A 6,071-nucleotide genomic window follows, 5' to 3' on the forward strand; every position below is an offset into this window, starting at 1 on the left:
CGACTCACCCCCTCGTGTCAGGCAAAGAATTGAAGAATTAGTTATCGACCGATTGCATGGTATGCAATCACGACAGGTCCTCTTTGAGCGGAATCTTCTCCGTGCAGATCTGCGAGACTCAGTTCTGCTTCCCATCGCTCAGATGCTTCTGGAGAACAACTGGGAGTACCTATATAACTGTGCTTGCCAGACCTTTCCCAGACTGGTGCGGGAATTTTATGGCCATATGATCGTCATTCAAGATGATGATAGAGGATTGATCATACAAACTATGGTCAGAGGCCAGACAATTTTGATAGACCCCCAGCTTATTATTTATGTGATCGGGGTCCCTGTTCTACTAGTCTCCGGAGTTCCTTTTCCTGATGAGGCTCCCAGCATTTAGTTTTTACATGACTTCTTTGGGACGAGATCACAGCACGAGGACAAGTCGTACTCCCAGATCAACATCAGTGCCTTTGCTCCTCTGCACCGATTCTCAGCAAAGGTTGTTGTTACAAACCTTTGGCCTCAAGCTCGGCAGAGTGAGCTTACCCTCAAGAAGACCACCCTTCTATATGCCATCGTGATGAGGACTCCTTTTTGCCTGTGCAAGCACATCTTGCACACTATGCTCGAGGTTCGAGATGAGAAGAACACGAGTCTGTCATTTGGGTGTCTGATCACTCAAATCTGCCTTCAGGTCGTGCCAGATATTTTAGACTCGGAGCCCCACTCACGGATTCCAGATCCCTTTGGCATACAGACTCTCATGAAGTCTAATGCCCGGTTGCGGCATGAGGCTCAGAGCGGTGTTCCTCAGCCTTCATCAGTTCCACCAGCAGCAGCTGCTGCATCATCATCATCCCAGGCTGTGGCCCCTACTTTCGATATAGAGGCTACATTTTCTCAGCTGATGTCATCCATGGGAGCTCTCCAGCGTGAAGTTACTCTTATTGGAGAGCATGTGGAACAATGTCAGATTAACATCAACGAGTGCTTGTAGTACCATCACCCCACGGCTGATGATGAGGACTGATTTTTTTTTTTATTGTTCTTTTTTGTTGTTTACTTGTATGTAAACAATTTTAAAATTGTGTTGACATTTTGATTAGACACTTATGTTTTTTAACTAATACTCTGTTTACCCTTTGTCATTGTGTGACAAAAAAGGGGAGTATTTTTTTGGTTTTTTAGACCGGGAATGTGTTTCCTAACCGGTCTAGTGTTTTTGTCCCAGAATTGCCATAGGGGGAGTTTGTTAGTATTTTATATTGGCTACATTCTGGATAAAACAAAAGCACTTTATGTAATGGTTGCGTTTTAACAGGATGATCGGTTTTCAATTCAGAATCTTCATGTATGAAGACAATGATCAAATCAAAGACAATAATTGATCACAAGCTACTTAAAGATGTACATGAAGAGTCCTTGCAAAATCCAAGAGAAAAACAACTGGTTCCTGTACAATTGTCCGGACGGGCCTTTGAAGGCGTCCTGACGTCCCTTAGTGTCCAGCAGATAATGATGAAGCCGTTCGGATGTCAGAGCAACACCGTCCAGACTCTAGGTCAATCAGTATTCAACAAGGAGTCTGATTTCAGAAGTCGACACTGTTTGGGAAGTCTCTGCAAGCCACTCGGACGACGTGGCAACACGTCCGGACGATGTCCAATAGTTCAGAATATTCCAGAGTTCTGTTCGAACACTGAAAGCATTTTAGCGAAGACCGTCCGGACTCTCGGTCAAGCCATCCGAATGTGAACTTGATAAAGATAAAATTGCACTGTTTTTGAAAGGATATCACATAAAACTGTCCGGACGAGGCTATTTTCCATTCGGACGCTCGCCAGCTAGAATCCGAATCTTAGTAGTTTTTGAGGTCTCTTGAAGCCTACGAATAGGGGGACTCTAGGCTAGTGTTTTAAACAAAATTTGACAGTGAATTCCGTAGTGCTTTGAGAGGGTGTTTAAGGAGAATCTAAGATCCGCTAACTCTCAAGCCGTTGCCGGTGTTGCTCAGTTGTTCGTGTGAAGTCTATCTTAGGGGTCGGCCCTAGGGTAAAGGAATCCATCAAAAACCCCTTCAGGTGGAAGATCTTGTTGGGAAGCATTCACGTTGGGTTACATGTCAGAGTTAAAGGTATGACTATTGCATAGGGTTATGTGAGTACGAGTGTCTTGTAACTAGCTTTGATTTTGGATAGTGGATTTCCTGGGTTTGGCTGCCCCGGAGTGGTTTTTCTCTTCATAGAGTTTCCATTTCGTAACAAATATCTTGTCTTATTTAAATTTCGCATTTAAGATATTTGTTTGCACACAAACACACGCACTTTGTTTAAATTAGAAGTCAATAAATATTGTCACCTTTCATATGCACGGTACCATTCGCAGAACTGCTCATGATGTTGGGCTTCAATAAGAGCGTCCGTAATACGACCCCTAGTGCATGATCGCCTAAGCGTGTCTTTGTGCATCCTACATTCAATGGATATAATTATGTACTATTATTATTCATAATTGTATTTGGATCAACGTACTATATAAACATTGCTTACATCCACAAATGAAGGAACTCGTCCGAGTTGAACACAATATAAAGGTGAATCTAGTTCATTGTCAAACGGCTCAGGGTAAATCGTGTTCCCGTCCCATTTGAACCATTAGGATTTCTTTGAGGTCTATTGTGGAAGTTTGTTGTGTTATCTAGATACCTCGACCAGAACGTCACCAGCTCGGTCGCTATATAACCCTCCGCAATGCACCCCTCAGGGGTCGCTTTATTGAGTACATTAGACTTGAACCCCCCAAGGCTCTTGGTGTACACACATGCACATAAAGACATTTTGAGTTTGTCAAGCCAAATACATCCAAATAATTAATATATATATATATATATATATATTCACATTTTACCTCTCTACCGGGTACATCCACCTATACTGCACGGGTCCGCCGAGTCTACATTTACGCACAAGATGCACGACCAAGTGGACCATGTTGGCAAAAAAACCTGGGGGAAATATCTGTTCCAGCTTGCACAAAGTGATATAGATGTCACCCTCCAGTCGGTTCATCTCATTTTGTGTTAGCTTGGTTGAGCATATGCCTCTAAAAATGTAGACATCTCCACAAGAGGTCTAACCACCTTATCTGGCAGTGACTGGCACAATGCAATTGGGAGAAGCTGCTGCATCAGTAAGTGGCTATCATGGCTCTTCAACCCCGAGATCATACATTCCTTGAGTCGAACACATCGTGAAATGTGCGAGGAATATCCGTCCGGGACTCTCACATTTCGAAGAACCTTAAGAAAGTTTTCTTTGTCCTCTTTGGACATCGTGTGGCAAGCTGCAGGCATATATGTTTTACCATTTGCGGCTGTGAGCGAATGTAATTTAGGTCTCAACCCAATTTCCTACAAGTCTAGTCGAGCTGCTAGGTTGTCATTCGTTTTCCCTTCGATGTCCAAAATAGTGCCAAGTATGTTGTCCATGACAATTTTTTCTATGTGCATGACATCAAGGTTGTGCCGAAGAAAATTGTCTTTCCAGTACGGCAATCTAAAGAAAATATTTTTCTTATGCCACACTTCATCATTGGAACCTGCTGCACCTGTCTTACGCTTATTCCGTTTCTTCTTACCCACATCTCATCCCCAAATGCAATTTCGTCCAACTGTTGGAGGATATCGTCCCTGCATGGCACATTTGGAGTACATTTCTAATTCTTCAGTACCGTCAAATGTTCTTCTGTTCAGCCGCCACAAATGCTTAGTTAGCAAGTATATCTTGTGCCCCATATAGCAAAATTTCTTGCCGTTCTTCAAATATTTAGGCCTTGTCGAATGCATACAGTAAGGACATGCCTTCACACCCCTGTTAGGCCAACCAGATAAATCTGCATACGCCGGCAAGTCGTTTATTGTCCACATCAATTGAGCTCGCATATTAAAATTTTCCATCTTTGAAGCATCAAATGTTCGTACCCCTACATTCCATAGTTCCAGTAACTCATCAATCAATGGCTGAAGGTAGACATTGATATCCATACCAGGTGAGCTCGGTCCAGGGATAACCAGTTATAGGATGAACGACATCTAGTTCATGCATATCCAAGGAGGCAAATTGTATGGTACAAGCATTATGGGCCATGTATTGTCAAACCAATACATCTATTGTTTATGTTCCCAAAAGGATTAAATCCATTTATTGTCAAACCAAGCCGCATGTTCCTACGATTTGCCATAAAATTCGGATGTAGAATGTTGAATGATCTCCATGCTTCACCATCGGCCGGGTGCCTCAATACTCCATCCCTGGTGCGGCCTTCTGCATGCCATCTCATATAGGGCGCAGTATGCTCTGACATGAATAGCCTCTGTAGTCATGAGATGAGTGGAAACCACCTCAACACCTTCACTGGACATTTTTTCCTCGATGATATGACCTCACCATCCTCATCCAAATGTGTATCAGCCCTCCACTTAGATTCTCCACATACGATACATGAATCTCCTTGTTGTCTTTCTAGAATAACATACAGTCATTACGGCACACCAGAATCTTCTCATACCTGAGATCCATGTCACTTAGGAAATTCTTCGCCTCGTATGTATTAACTAACAAGGTCTCATCGCAAGGAGGCAACAGCCGATTGATAAGCTCGAGAATATCAAAGAAAATTTTGTCACTAATACCTCCAACGCACTTCAAGTTGTACATGTGTACAGTAGCACTCAATTTACTATGCTTGGTACCAGGGTGAAGTGGCTTCGCGGCAGTCTTTAACAACTCGTAGTACTTCAATGAGTCCCCTCCAGAGGTTCCTTCATAAACTGCTTGCGGCTAGCTACTGACGGCCTCACTAACATCGTGCATGCCGAAGGCGTAACGCAACATGGCGCGCATGTCACCACCCTGTTCTAGGCCTCCGCCTTGTTCTGTGCCTTCACCCTGTTAAGTGCTACCGGTTTCCGAATCTGTGACACTGGGATGACTCGAACACCAGCCAGGAACAACAGACCCACTCGCGGTTTCACTATGCATATACCACAAACTGTATCCCGGAGTCATTCCCCTACCCCCTGTCAGGTGGGCATGAACGTAATCTGGGGAGTGGTGCTGGTTATTTTGACAATATTTACATGGACAGTAAATTTTACCATTGGCGGCCGTATAGTTACTAATGACAAATTCCACGAACGCTCTACACTTGTCATTATACTGTGTCGTACCCCTACGTGCTGACATCCAAGACTTGTCCATATTTCTCTGTACGTGATTTAACTGACCGAAACAAATTAAGATCTTTAATTTGAGCAATTAAAGTGCTTAAATTCCTTACAGTATAAACTTATAAAAAAAAATAACGTGGCCGTTGCTCTTGTTTTAATATAATGTTTGTTTTAAACTGTTGATTCCAAGTAATGATTTAAATTTTTATAACCTTCCGACATTAACCCTGTCGCAATTTTTTTTCTCAAATATAGTAAAATTCATCTGTATTCGTATCACAAGTGCAATTTTTATAACCTTCTGACATCAACAATTATACTTTAAGCCCCCCCCCCCCCCCAAAAAAAAAAAAAAAAAAGAGGAAAAAAAAGGGTAAGAATGTGGCCGATTAAAGTGTTTGAATTTTGGCGTTTGTTTTAAAATATGGATTGCGTATATTATGTTAAATACGTCTTGTCGCAGGGTCAATTTTTTATTTTATTTTTTTTAATTTTTTTTTTCCGAAGAAAGTAAAATTCATCTATATTCATAGGACCTACATATATTTTTATAACCTTCTCACATCTAACAATTAAACTTAAATTAAAACAAAATTATTAAGAATGTGGCCAATTAAAGTGTTTGAATTTGGCGTTTATTTTAAAATGTGGATCACGTATATTTTTTTAAATACCTCTTGTCGCAGGGTCAATTTTTTTTTTTTTTGGGAAGAAAGTAAAATTTATCTATATATACATAACACCTTAAAATATTTAGAACCTTCTCACATCTAACAATTAAACTTAAATTAAAGAAAAACAAATATTAATAACGTGGCCAATTAAAGTGTTTGAAGTTAGCGTTTGTTTCAAACTG

This window comes from Alnus glutinosa, chromosome 5, assembly GCF_958979055.1.
Source record: "Alnus glutinosa chromosome 5, dhAlnGlut1.1, whole genome shotgun sequence".
NCBI classification, from domain to species: Eukaryota; Viridiplantae; Streptophyta; class Magnoliopsida; order Fagales; family Betulaceae; genus Alnus; species Alnus glutinosa.